Below are 21,293 nucleotides of genomic sequence, written 5' to 3' on the forward strand. Positions count from 1 at the left end.
TCAAAGAAAAAAAAATAGATTAAGAGATAAATTAAAAGAAACACTGAGAAATATTAATATGACATTCTTCTCTCTTGTTGAAAAAACCAAACAACTATAGACCAAGAGGAAATCTCCTTGAAGTGAATATTGATTAAAGAAACTAGTCAAGATAAGCAAAATAGTAATCTAGAATAGATACTGTATTTCTGTTGTGGGTAAATAATCAAAGAGGTCTGACTCACACCTGATCTAATTAACTATAACATTCATAAACAGATTTGAACTCACACAACAATCTCAGACATTCACATAGATATTACAAATAACACAGTGATCTCAGAGATAAACAAACAAACACACGATGTCTTCAATTTAAATTGAATAAGATAAAAAAGTGTCTCTGCTACAAACTGCTCCCTGTGTGTGTGAGAGAGTGAAAGAATTCTCTCGAACACCCGCCTCTGTTTCCCTCTTCACCATGAAGTCAAAACATACTGATAATTTGAACTCTCTGCTAACTTCAAGGTTTATTCAAATAAAACACATGACAATCTTTAACAGACATCCACAGATCAAAGTTATGAATACACAACTCATGACACACACACAATATCCTCATCACCACCTGAATAGATACATAACTGACCTTCTCATAACTTCTGATCATTCTTATCCTGTTAGAGGTGGTGTTGAGAAGCCCTCCAGTGAGGGAGAAATAAGAAGCCACTGTCCACTGCAGACTTAAATATATCAAAAGATCTCCTTCTTAGAAGGTGAACAAGAAACATGAGCCAGCATGAGTAAAGCTAAAAACTTGACAAGCATACTTTTAAATATATATATGAACAAATGTAGTTTTAGGAAACTACTCTTTGGACATGTTTTGAAATAGTTAAGATGTTTAAATTACCAAACACAAGAAATCATGATTTGCGAAAAATACAACTTCCCACAAACTAATAAGACTTTACTTAAAGCTAAAAGAAGGTACATATTGGTTTTATATATTTAAAAGGACAATCAAATGGGCTGGAAAATGTCCAAACATTGAGGAAGTTTCAAAGAACAGAAAACATATTGTTATGATTAAACATATTTCTCAGAATTAATCATTAATCAATTTAAGAAGATGTATTTTTTAAATAAATTAAAATAGAATACTTTTATCTACATCAATAGCAGCCAATAATACAATAGACAATATGAAAAGTGAAACTTAATTAAAAACTGAAATTGATTAATTGAAAAAGTTCAATAAGAAATGGAAATGTGTTTCTAAAGCTGCTTCTAGCATTCTAAGGCAACTATAAACATTAACAAAAAATATTAAGCAGGGAAAAGAAATTGACTCTGGAAAATGTAAGAATAAATTAATAAAATTAATAAATGATGCCTTCAGGAAAGAAAATAGTAAATAATCTATTTAGAAACTACAGAATCATATCAATCTTTAAATTAACTTTGTTAAGGGTAAATCTACCTTTAATCTAAGTTGATCAAAAAATAAGAACTAGAGCAAGAGATTGATGGAAAATAAACAAGTTGAGTTCTAAATTAAAATATGGACTGGCAAGTGTAATTTATTGAAGGAATTGAATTACATAAGCATTGAAAATTACTAGTCTTCATCCACATGACAAAATGAACCTGAATAAACCTAAAATAAATACCAATTTGAAATACTAGAGTTTAACAGTTATTTGGGGAACTTTAAAATAAAGATAATAAATTGGTTGTAACGATAAGACACTTAAAATTAAATTAAATTGAATTGGTTAATAATTAAAAATAAGGTTACAAATTTTAGTGGAGTTCTATATCTAACAAAGGAGAAGAAAAGAAAAGAAAAGAATGAATCATTATAATTATAATCGGAAAAAATATTTTATAGAGTAGATTTTTACTTTTTTTATTTTTAATTTTAAATTTTAATTTTTTTTAATTATTCATAAATTAAGTCTTGGTTAGTCTTTTATTAATTGGTTAAACTTAGGTCCGGAAATCCAACAATAGAAATGCTAATATAGAAAAAACATAATAAAATAAATAAACGGCTGCAGAATAGTTTTCACATAGACATTTTTTATTTTGATATTATCCATTTACTTTAGCAATAGACTTTCAAACCAAATCTAAGAGGAATAATAAAGATTAAACAAAGCTTAGAATACATTTTTTAGCTAATAATGTCATATATTTTAATTTAATTTAATTAATAATTAATTAATCTAATTTAAGAGAGTTAATACAAAGAGTATTATGATTAATTAAATGATTTGACAATAGATTTGGATATAAAGTTATTCAAGACATTTTTTTTAAATACAAATAAATTAGGTTGTTTATTTGTCCCTCAGGGGGAGGACTTAGATAGATATTTAGCTGGATAATAGGTTTGTTACATGTTTGGTGATTCTTGTTGCACGGTTCTGTCGATCAACACTGCTGAAGCTCTTTCCAGATTCATTCAATTAGTTTAAATTTTTGGTGTAGAAAACAGCTTGAGAATAAGGTACGACTGTGTTTTACTATCTCTCTGACTTAAGTAGTAAATAGGAAGGGGTTAATTTTGTCTGCATGAAGTAGTATGAGTAAATTATAAATAAAAAGCATGATTTAAAGATGTATTGTTTCTCATTTGTCCAAAGAATGCGATGCTGTTCATGTCTTTCCTATGTTGCAGGACGAGCTCAATGATGCACTGTTGACGGGGGAGTATGTCAACAACACCTCACACGAGCCCACATCCAAGTCGCCGACAACGGGGCTGCTGCTTTCTTTTTACCTTGTTAAAGAGGTTTTTCAAAGCAGTAGATACTGGCTCCATATCAATGTATATTTTATTAAAATCTCTACTTTAAAATAGACTTATTAGATTTGAATTACTTAGTGTGAATATGTTTGTTTTGATGATTTGGCATTCTATTACTTCAGTTTTAATTCAAAGCATAATTTGGAATTATTATTATTATTTAAAAAAAAAAAAAGTTTTTTTTCTTTTTTTTGTGATTTGAGAGAAATGCTCATTATGTATAATTGTTTTCATTAAATGAATCTGTGTTTCCTCTGTTCCTTTCTCACCATATGTAATCTTTGTGTGGCACTATTCGGATGATAGTTTAGCATGTTTAGTTTATAATCAGAATCGCGATCATAATTTTTAAATCAGACTTGTCTTTGTTTTATTGCATCATTAGTTCATGATGCAATCAGGGGGGATGTAAGGAAATGACAACTTTACTGTAATCAATCATCTAGATTTAACACACATTTCAAATAGTCACTTGATTAACTGATAATCTTACATATATAATTAATATTAAATAATCCTATTCTTGCATTGCATTCACTGACTGCAACACAAGGCTGAGGTCAGAAAGCCTCACACACACAGAAAGACTAAACAATCCCAGATTCCAAGAAGTCAGTGTGAACCTGTTTGAGAACTCACACTGAAGGACACAAGTCGCTGGGAAGAGACAGATTCTAGAAAACAACAAACCTTTGGTAAGTTTCCACTACGATCACGTGCGACGGCCATCTTAGAATCAAGTGTTTGGAGTTAGAATCCCTTATCCCTTATTAGTCCCGCGAGGGGAAATTCAACCATTACTGACCAATCCTACATTCACATTTGACTAGAGGCGTTAACCTGAATATTCTACTATAAAGATCCACCATTTTGTCTGATCTTTGCGTTCTGGCATCCGAAGACGTCTGCGATAGATCTCTCTGCTTGCTAGCGCCCGTGTGCACGTAAGTTTGTCTCTGACTTTTGCATAATTCACTAAACGAGCATTTTTCTTAAACTCATCCATGTGTCTGTCCTTCATTCCATCACCACGTACGAGGCTGGGGAGGGGTCGGTTCATCGGAACACAAAAAACCCCTAACAGGTAAAAAAAAGGAACTCTTGTAATGTTGGATTTTTGAAGAGGTAAAAAAAAATATTAATGTTGGAGTTTTGAAGAAGTAAAGAAAAATAAAAATAAAAAATGATGTTGGAGTTTTGAAGAGGTAAGAAAAAAAAAAAAATAATGTTGGAGTTTTGAATAGGGAAAAAAAGATATATATTAATGTTGGAGTTTGAAAGAGGTAAAAAAAATAATAATAATAATAATAATAATGTTGAAGTTTTGAAGAGATAAAAAAAAAGAAATACAATTAATGTTGGAGTTTTGAAGAGGTAAAAAAAAAAGATATAATTTAATGTTGGAGTTTTGAAGAGGTAAACAAAAAATATATATATATATATATATTAATGTTGGAGTTTTGAAGAGGAAAAAAAAAAATAATAATAATGTTGAAGTTTTGAAGAGGTAAAAAAAAAAAGAAAAAATTAATGTTGGAGTTTTGAAGAGGTAAAAAAAAAGAAATATTTTAATGTTGGAGTTTTGAAGAGGTAAAAAAAAAAGGAAATCTTGTAATGTTGGAGTTTTGAAGAGGTAAAAAAAAAAAAAAAAAAAAAAAAATTTATGTTGGAGTTTTGAAGAGGTAAAAAAAATATTAATGTTGGAGTTTTGAAGAAGTAAAGAAAAATAAAAATAAAAAATGATGTTGGAGTTTTGAAGAGGTAAGAAAAAAAAGGAAATCTTTTAACGTTGGAGTTTTGAAGAGGTAAAAAAGAAAGAAATCTTTTAATCTTGGAGTTTTGAAGGGGTAAAAAATAAATAAAATTAATGTTGGAGTTTTAAAGAGGTAAAAAAAAGGAACTCTTGTAATGTTGGAGTTTTGAAGAGGAAAAAAAAATATTAATGTTGGAGTTTTGAAGAAGTAAAGAAAAATAAAAATAAAAAATGATGTTGGAGTTTTGAAGAGGTAAGAAAAAAAAAATAATAATAATGTTGGAGTTTTGAATAGGGAAAAAAAGATATATATTAATGTTGGAGTTTGAAAGAGGTAAAAAAAAAAAAATAATAATAATAATGTCGCAGTTTTGAAGAGGTAAAAAAAAAAGCAAATCTTTTAATGTCGCAGTTTTGAAGAGGTAAAAAAAAAAATCTTTGAATGTTGGAGATTTGAAGAGGTAAAAAAAAAAGCAAATCTTTTAATGTAGCAGTTTTGAAGAGGTAAAAAAAAAAGAAATCTTTTAATGTTGGAGTTTTGAAGAGGAAAAAGAAATAATAATAATAATGTAGGAGTTTTGCAGAGGTAAAAAATAAATAAAATTAATGTTGGAGTTTTGAAGAGGTAAAAAAAAAGGAACTCTTGTAATGTTGGAGTTTTGAAGAGGTAAAAAAAAATATTAATGTTGGAGTTTTGAAGAAGTAAAGAAAAATAAAAATAAAAAATGATGTTGGAGTTTTGAAGAGGTAAGTAAAAAAAAAATAATAATAATGTTGGAGTTTTGAATAGAGAAAAAAAGATATATATTAATGTTGGAGTTTGAAAGAGGTAAAAAAATAATAATAATAATAATAACGTTGAAGTTTTGAAGAGGTAAAAAAAAGAAATACAATTAATGTTGGAGTTTTGAAGAGGTAAAAAAAAAGATATAATTTAATGTTGGAGTTTTGAAGAGGTAAAAAAAAAATCTTTTAATGTCGCAGTTTTGAAGAGGTAAAAAAAAAAGCAAATCTTTTAATGTCGCAGTTTTGAAGAGGTAAAAAAAAAGAAATCTTTTAATGTTGGAGTTTTGAAGAGGTAAACAAAAAAAATAAATATATATATATATATTAATGTTGGAGTTTTGAAGAGGAAAATGAAAAAAAAAAATAATGTAGGAGTTTTGAAGAGGTAAAAAATAAATAAAATGAATGTTGGAGTTTTGAAGAGGTAAACAAAAAATATATATATATATATATATATATTAATGTTGGAGTTTTGAAGAGGAAAAAAAAATAATAATAATAATGTAGGAGTTTTGAAGAGGTAAAAAATAAATAAAATTAATGTTGGAGTTTTCAAGAGGTAAAAAAAAAGAAATCTTTTGATGTTGGAGTTTTGAAGAGGTAAAAAAAAAAGGAAATCTTGTAATGTTGGAGTTTTGAAGAGGTAAAAAAAAAAAAAAAAAAAAAAAAATATGTTGGAGTTTTGAAGAGGTAAAAAAAATATTAATGTTGGAGTTTTGAAGAAGTAACGAAAAATAAAAATAAAAAATGATGTTGGATTTTGAAGAGGTAAAAAAAAAAATCTTTTAATGTTGGAATTTGGAAGAGGTAAACAAAAAAGTATATATATATATATATATTAATGTTGGAGTTTTGAAGAGGAAAAAAAAAATAATAATAATAATGTAGGAGTTTTGAAGAGGTAAAAAAAGAAATACAATTAATGTTGGAGTTTTGAAGATGTAAAAAAAAAGATATATTTTAATTTTGGAGTTTTGAAGAGGTAAAAAAAGAAATCTTTTAAGGTTGGAGTTTTGAATAGGTAAAAAAAAAAAAGCAAATCTTTTAATGTTGGAGTTTTGAAGAGGTAAAAAAAAAAAGGAAATCTTTTAATGTTGGAGTTTTGAAGGGGTAAAAAAAAAGAAATCTTTTAATGTTGGAGTTTTGAAGAGGAAAAAAATAAATAATAATAATAAAAATGTTGGAGTTTTGAAGAGGTAAAAAAAAAAAAAAATTAATGTTGGAGTTTTAAAGAGGTAAAAAAACAAATTAATAATGTTGGAGTTTTGAAGAGGTAAAAAATAATAATAATCATAATAATTAATTATGTTGGAGGTAAAAAAAAAAGAAATCTTTTAATGTTGGAGTTTTGAAGAGGTAAAAAAAAAAAGAAATCTTTTAATCTTGGAGTTTTGAAGGGGTAAAAAAAAAGAAATCTTTTAATGTTGGAGTTTTGAAGAGGAAAAAAATAAATAATAATAATAATAATGTTGGAGTTTTGAAGAGGTAAAAAATAAATAAAAATGATGTTGGAGTTTTGAAGAGGTAAGAAAAAAAATAATAACAATAATGTTGGAGTTTTGAATAGGGAAAAAAAGATATATATTAATGTTGGAGTTTGAAAGAGGTAAAAAAATAATAATAATAATAATAATGTTGAAGTTTTGAAGAGGTAAAAAAAAGAAATACAATTAATGTTGGAGTTTTGAAGAGGTAAAAAAAAAATCTTTGAATGTTGGAGATTTGAAGAGGTAAAAAAAAAAGCAAATCTTTTAATGTCGCAGTTTTGAAGAGGTAAAAAAAAAAGAAATCTTTTAATGTTGGAGTTTTGAAGAGGTAAACAAAAGAATATATATATATATATATCAATGTTGGAGTTTTGAAGAGGAAAAAAAAAAAATAATAATGTAGGAGTTTTGAAGAGGTAAAAAATAAATACAATTAATGTTGGAGTTTTGAAGAGGTAAAAAAAAAGAAATCTTTTAATGTTGGCGTTTTGAAGAGGTAAAAAAAAAAAGGAAATCTTGTAATGTTGGAGTTTTGAAGAAGTAAAAAAAATAAAAAATAAAAAAAAAATAATGTTGGAGTTTTGAAGAGGTAAAAAAAATGCAAATCTTTTAACGTCTGAGTTTTGAAGAGGTAAAAATAAATATTAATGTTGGAGTTTTGAAGAAGTAAAGAAAAATAAAAATAAAAAATGATGTTGGAGTTTTGAAGAGGTAAGAAAAAAAAAATAATAATAATGTTGGAGTTTTGAATAGGGAAAAAAATATATATATATTAATGTTGGACTTTGGAAGAGGTAAATAAATAATAATAATAATAATAATGTTGAAGTTTTGAAGAGGTAAAAAAAAGAAATACAATTAATGTTGGAGTTTTGAAGAGGTAAAAAAAAAAAGATATCATTTAATGTTGGAGTTTTGAAGAGGTAAAAAAAAAAAATCTTTGAATATTGGAGTTTTGAAGAGGTAAAAAAAAAGCAAATCTTTTAATGTCGGAGTTTTGAAGAGGTAAAAAAAAAAGGAAATCTTGTAATGTTGGAGTTTTGAAGAGGTAAAAAAAAAGAAATCTTTTAATGTTTGACTTTTGAAGAGGTAAAAAAAATATTAACGTTGGAGTTTTGAAGAAGTAAAGAAAAATAAAAATAAAAAATGATGTTGGAGTTTTGAAGAGGTAAGAAAAAAAAAAATAATAATAATAATGTTGAAGTTTTGAAGAGGTAAAAAAAAGATATAATTTAATGTTGGAGTTTTGAAGAGGTAAACAAAAATATATATATATATATATATATATATATATTAATGTTGGAGTTTTGAAGAGGGAAAAAATAATAATAATAATAATGTAGGAGTTTAGAAGAGGTAAAAAAAGAAATACAATTAATGTTGGAGTTTTGAAGAGGTAAAAAAAAAAGATATCTTTAATGTTGGAGTTTTGAAGAGGTAAAAAAAAATCTTTTAATGTTGGAGTTTTGAAGAGGTAAAAAAAAAAGGAAATCTTTTAATGTTGGAGTTTTGAAGGGGTAAAAAAAAAGAAATCTTTTAATGTTGGAGTTTTGAAGAGGAAAAAAATAAATAATAATAATAATAATGTTGGAGTTTTGAAGAGGTAAAAAAAAAGAATAATAATGTTGGAGTTTTGAAGAGGTAAAAAAAAAAAAGGAAATCTTTTAATGTTGGAGTTTTGAAGGGGTAAAAAAAGAAATCTTTTAATGTTGGAGTTTTGAAGAGGAAAAAAATAAATAATAATGATAACAATGTTGGAGTTTTGAAGAGGTAAAAAAACAAATTAATAACGTTGGCATTTTGAAGAGGTAAAAAATAATAATAATCATAATAATAATTATGTTGGAGGTAAAAAAAAAAAAATTATGTTGGAGTTTTGAAGAGGTAAAAAAAAAGAAATCTTTTAATGTTGGAGTTTTGAAGAGGTAAAAAAAAAAAAGAAATCTTTTAATCTTGGAGTTTTGAAGAGGAAAAAAATAAATAATAATAATAATAATGTTGGAGTTTTGAAGAGGTAAAAAAAATAAATAAATAATGTTGGAGTTTTGAAGAGTTAAAAAAAATAATTAATAATGTTGGAGTTTTGAAGAGGAAAAAAAAATAATAATAATAATGTCGGAGTTTTGAAGAGGTAAAAAAAAAAGGAAATCTTGTAATGTTGGAGTTTTGAAGAGGTAAAAAAAAAGAAATCTTTTAATTTTTGACTTTTGAAGAGGTAAAAAAAATATTAACGTTGGAGTTTTGAAGAAGTAAAGAAAAATAAAAATAAAAAATGATGTTGGAGTTTTGAAGAGGTAAGAAAAAAAAATAATAATAATAATGTTGAAGTTTTGAAGAGGTAAAAAAAAGATATAATTTAATGTTGGAGTTTTGAAGAGGTAAACAAAAATATATATATATATATATATATATATATTAATGTTGGAGTTTTGAAGAGGGAAAAAAAATAATAATAATAATGTAGGAGTTTAGAAGAGGTAAAAAAAGAAATACAATTAATGTTGGAGTTTTGAAGAGGTAAAAAAAAAAGATATCTTTAATGTTGGAGTTTTGAAGAGGTAAAAAAAAATCTTTTAATGTTGGAGTTTTGAAGAGGTAAAAAAAAAAGGAAATCTTTTAATGTTGGAGTTTTGAAGGGGTAAAAAAAAAGAAATCTTTTAATGTTGGAGTTTTGAAGAGGAAAAAAATAAATAATAATAATAATAATGTTGGAGTTTTGAAGAGGTAAAAAAAAAGAATAATAATGTTGGAGTTTTGAAGAGGTAAAAAAAAAAAAGGAAATCTTTTAATGTTGGAGTTTTGAAGGGGTAAAAAAAAAGAAATCTTTTAATGTTGGAGTTTTGAAGAGGAAAAAAATAAATAATAATGATAACAATGTTGGAGTTTTGAAGAGGTAAAAAAACAAATTAATAACGTTGGCGTTTTGAAGAGGTAAAAAATAATAATAATCATAATAATAATTATGTTGGAGGTAAAAAAAAAAAATTATGTTGGAGTTTTGAAGAGGTAAAAAAAAAGAAATCTTTTAATGTTGGAGTTTTGAAGAGGTAAAAAAAAAAAAGAAATCTTTTAATCTTGGAGTTTTGAAGAGGAAAAAAATAAATAATAATAATAATAATGTTGGAGTTTTGAAGAGGTAAAAAAAATAAATAAATAATGTTGGAGTTTTGAAGAGTTAAAAAAAATAATTAATAATGTTGGAGTTTTGAAGAGGAAAAAAAAAAAAAATAATAATAATGTTGGAGTTTTGAAGAGGTAAAAAAAAATAATTAATTATGTTGGAGTTTTGAAGAGGTAAACAAAAAATAAATCTTTAATGTTGGAGTTTTGAAGAGGTAAAAAAAAGAAATCTTTTAATCTTGGAGTTTTGAAGAGGTAAAAAAAAAAAAAAATAATAATTATGTTGGAGTTTTGAATAAGGTAAGGTAAGGTAAAACTTTATTGATCCCTCAGGAGGTCTCCTTCGGGAAATTGTTTTTTCCAGTAGCCAGCAATTGTTCATAAACAATAAAAAATAATACATAAAAAATAAAATAAGAAAAGAACATAAGAGGAAGAACAAGATGACACAATTGTAAGGAAATGACAACTTTACTGTAATCAATCACCTAGATTTAACACACATTTCAAATAGTCACTTGATTAACTGATAATCTTACATATTTAATTCATATTAAATAATCCTATTCTTGCATTGCATTCACTTAAACTAAACTCAGGTTCACAACTCAAAGGCCGAGGTCACAAACCCTCACACACACAGAAAGATTAAACAATCCCAGATTCCAGGACGTCTGGACACCTGTTTGAGAATTCACTCTGAAGGACACAAGTCGCTGGGAACAGATTCTTGAAAACAACAACTTTTGGTAAGTTTCCACTACGATCACGTGCGACCGGCCATCTTAGAATCAAATGTTTACACTTACTGACCAATCCTACATTCACATTTGACTAGAGGCGTTAACCTGAATATTCTACTATAAAGATCCACCATTTTGTCTGATCTTTGCGTTCTGGCATTCGAAGACGTCTGCGATAGATCTCTCTGCTTGCTAGCGCCCGTGTTCACGTAAGTTTGTCTCTGACTTTTGCATAATTCACTAAACGAGCATTTTTCTTAAACTCATCCATGTGTCTGTCCTTCATTCCATCACCACGTACGAGGCTGGGGAGGGGTCGGTTCATGGGAACACAAAAACCCCTAACACAATCTAAGTCTAAAGATAAAGACAAAGAACATAGGTCAAAGAAAATCAACAAAGACAAAGGATACAAAGACTAACATGGAACAGAACATCCAGATACTCTTACTCCACTCCTGCCCCCGAACTCAGAATTGTACAATTTAATAGCCCGAGGGATGAATGAGTCCCTGAGTCTATTTGTTTTGCACCTGGGTAGGAGCATTCGTGCACTCATTCTGCTTCTCTGCTCACTGATGACAGTGCTGAGAGGATGACTGTCATCATCCATGATGGACAGTAGTTTGTTCAATGATCTCCTCTCAGCAACTGTCACCAGTGAGTCCAGCTTCATTCCAACCACAGAGCCAGCCCTCCTGATCAACCTGTCCAACCTGTTGACACTCCTCTTGGACACATTTCCACCCCAACACACCACAGCATAGAACATGACACTGGCCACCACAGACTGGTAGAACATGCAGAGAAGCTTCTTGCAGATGTTAAATGATCGAAGCCTCCTCAGAAAGTACAGTCTAATCTGAACCTTCTTATATACATGGTCTGTATTGCAGTACTGTCCCCTGAGGTGCTCCTGTACTGCACACCACAGTGTCAGACTTGATGCCCTTCAGCCTGACATACTGTGGTCGATCAGTAAGATAGTCCGTAATCCAGGAGACCAGACCAGGGTCCACATGCATCTTAGTCAGTTTGTCCTGCAGCAGAGTGGGTTGGATAGTGTTGAAGGCACTAGAAAAGTCCAGGAACAGGATTCTCACTGAACCGCTTCCTTTATCCAAGTGGGAGTAGGTCCGATGCAGGAGGTGAAGGATGGCATCTTCCACACCAACTGCTGGCTGGTAGGCAAACTGCAGGGGGTCTTGCGCGTGCTGGACTTGTGGCCTGAGATGTTTGAGGATCAGCCGCTCCAGTGTCTTCATCAGCTGCGAAGTCAGTGCCACCGGTCTGTAATCGTTCAGCACACTCGGTCGGATCTTTTTAGGGACTGGAACGATACAGGAAGTCTTCCACAGAGTTGGTACTTTCCCCAGCCGTAGACTGAGGTTAAAGACATGCTGGAGCGGCTCAGCTAGTTCAGCAATAGAGTAGGATAGGTATAGGTTTTTCTTTGTTTTTTTTTCAGCTTCATTCTTTTTCAGAATAGGTAAAAAAAAAGATATATATTTGTTCTGTCCTCAATGCTTAAATGACATTGGCGTTTTACCACCACCTGCTGGTGATCGTTGAGAACTGCTCAAAGATGTGCCGTGTCTGTTTTGATGACGTCATCAGGGAGAGTCTGAAACGAATGTTATGAGCGGAGCGGTTTCACGTGTTCTATTCTTTCCAAAAGTTGGTCTTAAAGGCATTGTCGATAGGTTTCACTTGGCAGGCATTACTTTAACCATCATACAGTTCAGGAAACGTTTGACTTGTTCTGTTTAGAAATGTTAACTTAACATAGCATAACGTAGCATTTAAGAGCTAATCTTCATCGATACAGTGTGTTCATTTTTGCTGTTAATAAGGACTCATGAAGGCAATGCATTGTATGTTTCAGTTTTACCCAAATCCATTGACCTCAGTAAAGAGAGTACATCTTCAACCCTCTTGTCACGTCGCCCTTGGTGCGGAGTTTAATCTGACTGTCGACTCTAGCAAGGCGTTAGAGACCGGGGACAGTACAGTAAAACGACACCCTACAGTGGACCTGCAACCTTTGGAGGACTGAACGACGAAACCAAACACAGTTCATTAAGTAAGGAAGTATTTCACTGTACGAAATAATGTCTGAAAAATCATCACATGGTTCACTAAGGACTCGATCCAATACTTCCTGCTCATCTCGGCATTTAAAATGTTCATCAGCCAGCAGAGTACAAGCTCGGGCAGAAGCTGAAGCAGCCAAAGCTGAAGCATCATTTGCATTAAAAGAAAGTGACTTGAAACTACAAAAGGCAGAATTAGAAGCGTCTTTGGACAGGCTGCGTATTGAGAAAAAGGCTGCGGTTGCAACAGCAAAAGCAGAGGTGTGGGAAGCAGCAATATTTCAAGATGGTGACAGTGATACTCACAGCCATGTTCCAGTTGAAACTTGTGATCCAAGAACACGCACAAGTGAATATGTAACAGCCCAGTATGTAAACACATCACCTCCCACTGCCTCTCATATAATCGCTACTGCAAAAGACAACTTACATCTTCATCAAGATTACATTCAAACGGAAAACTCAACCAATAATAAGGACATCAAAGAACCTCTCTTGCCTCAAGTAATGACCAACAGAGACTCCATATACAGAAATGAAAACCCTTTTTACACAGAGCAAAAACCAAGACACAATTATGGTGGTGCTGTTCCAAGCAATATGTTCTATCACACACCACTAGGTGTCTCCAACAACAACAATGAGCCATCATCTCCTCAGATAGATGAAAATAGAGGTGTTTCTGACCTTGTGAGATTCATTGCTCGTCGAGAACTTGTATCTACAGGACTCACACACTTTAACGACCACCCCGAAAACTATAGAGCCTGGAGAGCATCGTTCATAAATGTCACCAAAGGACTTGACCTCTCGGCTTGTGAAGAGCTTGACCTTCTTGTCAAGTGGTTGGGAAAAGAGTCATCTGAGCATGCCAAACAAATAAGAACTGTTCATGTCAATCACCCTGAACGTGGTCTCAAAGCAGTGTGGAACCGGCTGAACGAGTATTATGGTGCACCAGAGACTGTAGAATGCTGCTTGTTTAAAAGGTTGGAAAGTTTCCCCAAAATCCAGAATAAAGAGGTCCGTAAACTGAGAGAACTGGGAGACTTACTTATGGAAATTCAAGCTGCTAAAGAAGATGGAGACTTAGTCGGCTTAAGTTACCTTGACACATCTCGTGGTGTTAGTCCTGTGATACAAAAACTGCCATTTTACTTACAGGAGAAATGGTTAACGTTAGGACTCAAATACAAAGAAGAGTATAGGGTCCCGTATCCACCATTTGGTTTACTCGTAGACTTTGTGTGTAACCAGGCTAAAATGCGAAACGACCCTGGCTTCACACTCCCAGCCATAAGTAATGAAACCCCTTACTATCAAAGAAATATGAACAGGATTGATGGCCAAAGATCTGTTGCTGTGCTTAAAACAAGAGTTTCAGCCGAATCGCCACCAAACCCAACTGGATCACACATATTCACTACTACAGAGGATCTAGCAAAACATTGCCCTCTGCACAATAAGCCCCACCCTTTACAGAAATGCCGTGAACTCAGAGCGAAACCAATCGAAGAAAGGAAAGAGTTCTTAAAGAAAAAGGGTATTTGCTATAGGTGCTGCAGTGCTGTACACTTGGCAAAGAACTGTAAAGGACAAATTAATTGCAGTGTGGCAGCGTGACACACGTTTCTCTACTACACTATGGCCCTGCACCATGGTTGCAACAACCACAAACCCCTCGTTCAGAGAACGGCGGGGAGAGAGACTGTGATCAAGAGGATCCTGCAGTTTCTACCACATGCACCGAGGTCTGTGGAAAGGATGACTCAGGACGCTCCTACTCTAAGATATCCCTTGTCAAGGTATACCCAGCTGGTCATCCTGAGGCTGCAGACAGAATGTACACCATACTGGATGATCAAAGCAACAGATCTCTTGCACGCTCAGAGTCTTTTGATCTATTTAACATCTCAGACTGCCCCACTCCATATTCTCTGAAAACGTGTGCAGGAACAGTGAAAACGGCAGGCAGACGAGCTCATGGATTCGTTGTCGAGTCCATAGATGGCAGTGTTGCACTCTCTTTGCCAACACTGATTGAATGCAATGAGGTACCAGATAACTGTTCAGAAATACCAACACCTGATGTAGCATTAAACCACTCCCACCTGAAACACATCACAAAACATATCCCTTTGCTCGATCCACAAGCCACTATTATGCTCTTATTAGGGAGAGACATCATCAGAGTTCACAAGGTCCGAAGACAGATCAACGGCTCACATGATGAACCCTACGCCCAAAAGTTGGATCTAGGCTGGGTAATCATCGGAAATGTGTGCATAGGAGATACTCAAACCAACGTCGGTTAGCTGCTACTACACTAACATACTGAGTAATGGAAGGCCCTCTCTCTTCGAACCATGCCCCAATGGTCTCATCGTGAAGGAGAGATTTGACAAAGAGGAGTATAAACCAGATCGCTTCAGCACGATGCGATACATGGACAGTGATGTCTTTCAGACAACAAAGGAAGATGACACAGAAGCCCCTTCAGTAGAAGACATGCTGTTCATCAACATTATGGACAAAGAAGTTTATATGAATGAAAGTAACAGCTGGGTGGCCCCCCTTCCATTCAGAGCTCAACGGCCACAGCTTCCTAATAACTGCTCACAGGCAATCCAACGCCTCATGTCACTGCAACGTTCCTTCAAGAGAAAACCTGAAATGAAGGAACAATTCATCTCATTCATGAAAAACATCTTTCAGAATGGACATTCCGAGAAGGGTCCTCCACTACAACCTGATGAAGAGCATTGGTACTTGCCCTGTTTTGGTGTCTATCACCCTAAGAAGCCCTCTCAGATAAGAGTCGTCTTTGACTCTATTGCGCAGCACAAAGGCCTCTCTTTGAACCAAGTATTGTTGACGGGTCCAGACTTTAACAACACATTCATAGGGGTTCTATTTCGATTCAGGAAAGAGCCAATAGCATTTACTGTGGACATACAGCAAATGTTCCACTGCTTCCTTGTACGGCCTGAAGATAGAAACTTTCTCAGGTTCCTATGGTTTGAGGACAATGACCCCAACAAAGAAATTGTAGAGTTCCGCATGAATGTCCATGTCTTTGGTAATAGCCCCTCCCCTGCACTGGCTATCTACTGTCTCAGGCGTGCAGCAGAGGAAGGCAAGGATGAATATGGAGAGGATGCAAGGCAATTGTGGTCCGTGATTTCTATGTGGATGATGGACTGAAATCTCTTCCAACACCAGAGGCTGCTATTAGCTTACTTAAGAGGACACAGGACATGTTGGCTGCTTCTAACCTTCGGCTACACAAGCTCGCATCAAACAGTAAGGATGTGATGGATGCCTTTCCGTGTGAAGACCATGCCACTGACTTAAAAGATCTCGACCTTGCCTCAGAAACTCTGCCCATGCAACGAAGCCTAGGCTTACATTGGGACTTAAACTCCGACAGTTTCACCTATCATGTCCAAAATGAGAGGAAACCATTTACACGTTGAGGAGTTCTTTCAACAGTGAACTCTCTGTATGATCCTCTTGGTTTTGTGTCCCCTGTGACAATTCAAGGGAAAGCCCTTCTTCGAGAGCTGACCACAGACACATCAGAATGGGATGCCCCCTTGCCTGCGGAGAAGGAGAAGCCATGGGATATCTGGAGAGATTCTTTGCATGAGCTACAGAACTTAAGCATCCCCAGACCCTACACATCTGCATCGTTATCTGCAGCAAGACACACAGAGCTCTGCGTCTTCTCAGATGCTTCGGAGAAAGCAATAGCTGCAGTTGCTTATTTGAAAACCATTAATGAGGAAGGAAAGATCCATGTTGGTTTGGTCTCAAGCAAAGCCAGGCTCGCGCCATGTCCAGAGCACACCATCCCAAGGTTGGAGCTATGCGCAGCAGTTATGGCAGTGAACCTCTCCGAGGTAATTATCTCTGAAATTGACATTCTATTCAATGCAGTCAACTATTACACTGACAGCAAGGTTGTGCTTGGCTATATTAACAATGAGAAAAGAAGATACTACGTCTATGTCAGTAACCGCATTCAGAGAATCCGACAGAGCACATCACCAAGTCAGTGGCGCTATGTGCATACTGAACACAATCCAGCAGACATTGCAACAGGTGCAATTGCAGCTGACCATCTGAAAGACACAATATGGTTCACAGGACCAAAGTTCTTGTCACACCCAGAAAAAATCGTCCAAGCTCTAGAAACATTTGAAATTATGGAGCCTGGTCAAGATCCTGAAATCCGACCCCTTGTGGCAACATTCTCAACCAAAGTATTCGAACACCTTGGGTCTCTGCGTTTCACTCGCTTCTCGTAGTGGCGTTCCCTCATGAGAGCAGTTGGAGCCCTGATTCATATTGCACAGTGTTTTAAAGACAAGAAGGACAAGGCTAGCAGTTTGTGCAAAGGATGGCACCACTGTCATTTCCCACCAATGGTCGAGGCTCTCAGGCAAAGTAAGTCAGTCATCATCAAGACTGTGCAACAGGAAGCGTATGACGAGGAAATGAAATGCCTAGCATCCAGAACTAAAATTCCCAAGACCAGTTCACTTTGGTCTCTAGATCCATTCATCGACACAAATGGGTTGTTGAGAATAGGAGGTCGCCTTTCCGAAGCAGACTTGGGACCCAATGAAAAGACACCACTAATCTTACCAAGTCGTAACCATGTAGCTCTTCTCCTAGTTCGTCACTTTCATGAGCAAACACATCATCAAGGACGACACTTCACAGAAGGGGCAATCCGATCAGCAGGATTTTGGATCGTTGGAGGAAAGAGATGTGTGAGCAAGTTGATATTTCAGTGTGTCACTTGTCGAAAACTTAGAGTTAAGTGCGAAATTCAAAAAATGTCAAACCTTCCCCAAGAAAGACTCAGCATGGAACCACCATTTACAAATGTTGGCATGGATGTGTTTGGCCCCTGGTCAGTGTCAGCACGACGCACAAGAGGAGGACATGCTGAGAGTAAACGATGGGCAGTTATCTTCACCTGTTTATGCATCAGAGCTATTCATATTGAAGTCATTGAATCCCTCGACTCTTCAAGCTTCATAAATGCATTCAGAAGATTTCTGGCCATCCGAGGACCCGTGAAGCAGATACGTTCCGACAGGGGAACTAATTTCATCGGAGCCTCCAAAGATTTGAAAATTCCCTCAAACGTTGATGAAATGCCTGTCCAACATTTCCTTTCGGAACAAGGATGTATGTGGACTTTCAACACGCCACACTCATCTCACATGGGAGGAGTATGGGAAAGAATGATTGGCATCACACGGCGTATTCTGGATTCTATGCTGCTTCAAATGGTGTCTTCCAAGCTGACACATGAGGTGCTAACAACCTTTCTGGCAGAGGTTACCGCCATTGTGAACAACCGTCCTCTGGTACCAGTCTCTACAGATCCAGCAGATCCCTTCATTCTACGCCCGCATCGCTGCTGACCCAGAAAGCTGGCCCATGCCTTGCTCCAATTGGGGACTTTGGGGACAGAGACTTATTCAAACAGCAATGGCGCAGAGTTCAAAGTTTGTCCGACACATTCTGGCGAAGATGGCGTCAGCAGTATCTCTCAACATTGCAGATTCGCAGAAAATGGATATCTGACCAGCCAAATCTAAGGAAAGACAGTGTAGTGCTTCTCAGAGATGATCAATGCAAGAGGAGCGACTGGCCCATTGGCATTATCACAGATGTGTACCCCAGCAAGGATGGAAGAGTACGAAAAGTGCAAGTGAAAGTTATCAAAAAGAATGGACCAAACATGTACATCAGACCTGTCAATCAGATAGTTTTGCTGATTTCTCCGGATAACTAAGAAATTGCATGTTTTAGTCGTCATTTCAAGTAGTGAAACCCCCAGGTTTCAGACGGGTAGTGTTCTGTCCTCAATGCTTAAATGACATTGACGTTTTACCACCACCTCCTGGTGATCGTTGAGAACTGCTCAAAGATGTGCCGTGTCTGTTTTGATGACGTCATCAGGGAGAGTCTGAAACAAATGTTATGAGCGGAGCGGTTTCACGTGTTCTATTCTTTCCAAAAGTTGGTCTTAAAGGCATTGTCGGTAGGTTTCACTTGGCAGGCATTACTTTAACCGTCATACAGTTCAGGAAACGTTTGACTTGTTCTGTTTAGAAATGTTAACTTAACATAGCATAACGTAGCATTTAAGAGCTAATCTTCATCGATACAGTGTGTTCATATTTGCTGTTAATAAGGACTCATGAAGGCAATGCATTGTATGTTTCAGTTTTACCCAAATTCATTGACCTCAGTAAATAGAGTACATCTTCAACCCTCTTGTCACGTCGTCCTTGGTGCGGAGTTTAATCTGACTGTCGACTCTAGCAAGGCGTTAGAGACCGGGGACAGTACAATATTAATGTTGGAGTTTGAAAGAGGTACAAACATAATAATAATAATGTTGGAGTTTTGAATAGGTAAAAAAAGAAATACAATTAATGTTGGAGTTTTGAAGAAGTAACAAAAAAAAGATATCATTTAATGTTGGAGTTTTGAAGAGATAAAAAAAGAAATTCAATTAATGTTGGAGTTTTAAAAAGGTAAAAAAAAAAGATATAATTTAATGTTGGAGTTTTGAAGAGGTAAACAAATAATAATAATAATAATAATAATAATAATGTTGAAGTTTTGAAGTGGTAAAAAAAGAAATACAATTAATGTTGGAGTTTTGAAGAGGTAAAAAAAAAAAAAATCTTTGAATGTTGGAGTTTTGAAGAGGTAAAAAAAGAAATACAATTAATGTTGGAGTTTTGAAGAGGTAAAAAATATATATATAATTTAATGTTGGAGTTTTGAAGAGGTAAAAAAGAAATCTTTTAATGTTGGAGTTTTGAAGAGGTAAAAAAAAGGAAATCTTGTAATGTTGGAGTTTTGAAGAGGTAAAAAAAAAAAAAATCTTTTAATGTTGGAGTTTTGAAGAGGTAAAAAAAAAAAATCTTTAATGTCGGAGTTTTGAAGAGGTAAAAAAAAGAAATCTTTTAATGTTGGAGATTTGAAGAGGTAAAGAAAAAGAAATCTTTTAATGTTGGACTTTTGAAGAGGTAGAAAAAAAAGAAATCTTTTAATGTTGGACTTTTGAAGAGGTAAAAAAAAAAGGAAATCTTTTAATGTTGGAGTTCAGAAGAGGTAGAAAAACAAGAAATCTTTTAATTTTGGAGTTTTGAAGAGGTAAAAAAAGAGAAATCTTTTAATGTTGGAGTTTTAAAGAGGTAATAATAATAATAATGTTGAAGTTTTGAATAATAATAATAATAATTTAGGAGTTTTGAAGAGGTAGAAAAAAAATGTTGGAGTTTTGAATAGGTGAAAAAAATAATAAGAATAATAATGTTGGAGTTTTGAAGAGGTAAAAAAAAACAATATAATGTTGGAGTTTTGAAGAGGTAAAAAAAAAAATAATCTTCGAGTTTTGAAGAGGTAAAAAAAAAGAGACATCTTTTATTGTTGGAGTTTTAAGAGCTAAAATAAAAGAGACATCTTTTATCCTTTTTTTTATCCTCATGACATGGGGGAGGTGGGCTGTGGCTGTTGGGGAGGGTCTACAGTTCAAAGAATGGGGGCCGTTCCCGGACGGCTGCAGCCCCATTACCCCCGCCCTGCCCGCACAACCGTGGCCCCCCTGTGACCCGGGGGACTCTCACCGGAGGACCTGAGCCGGTGCCTGGCCATTGCTCCCCCGGGCTCATGCGGTGGCACTCGACCCGGCTACTGGCCGTGTCCGCAGGGTATTGGGGGGGGCTCTGCTGCCGCTGCTGTGGTGGATCCCTATCTCCTTGGCTCGGTCCCCTGCTATGGACTTGGTGGCAGCGTGACGGTCTGGGGGTCTTCCGTGGCCCGGCCTGGCCCCGGGGCTCTATCCCCTGACTGGTTCTTCTGGCTGTCCCTCTGCCTCCGTGCCTGCGCCTGGTGCCTCCCCCTCTTTGCTTCCTCGGTCGTCCTCGCCTGTGCTTGCCCTCTCGCGCCCCCGGTGGTGGTCCGCCTTCTCGCTGGTGTTTGGGGTCGGCTCTGGTGGTTATCTCGCCTGCCGGGTCCTGGTCTCCCGCGGGTTCCTGCCGCGGCTTGGGCCCCCGTGTCTGGATCCTGCTGTGCTAGGTATGTGCCCTCTGGCCTGGCTATTTCAACCTCCCCCGCCCCCTCCCCTCTATTTATCTTCACCCGTCACCGGAGTCTGTATACCTGTGTATTGTATACATTTGTCCCAAACCCACACCTTTTTATTTCTCGCCCGGAGCCCCAGGGATCCACCTCCAGAGCTGCTGCTGATCCAGGGATCCACCTCCAGAGCTGCTGCTGATCCAGGATCTTCACCACGTCATCAGATCCCGAGTTCACTCCAGCACCCCCATGGACTCTCCTACACTCTCCTCTTTTCTCTCACTATATCCTCCCTCACTCCTCTCCTTATCCATCTGTCTACCCCCCCATCCTTCTTCCCAGCCGGTCAAAGCGGCAGGCCGTCAACAATGAGTCTGGTTCCGCTCGAGGTTTCTGCCT

Source organism: Callionymus lyra, chromosome 10 (genome assembly GCF_982586985.1).
Source record: "Callionymus lyra chromosome 10, fCalLyr1.hap1.1, whole genome shotgun sequence".
Lineage (NCBI taxonomy): Eukaryota > Metazoa > Chordata > Actinopteri > Syngnathiformes > Callionymidae > Callionymus > Callionymus lyra.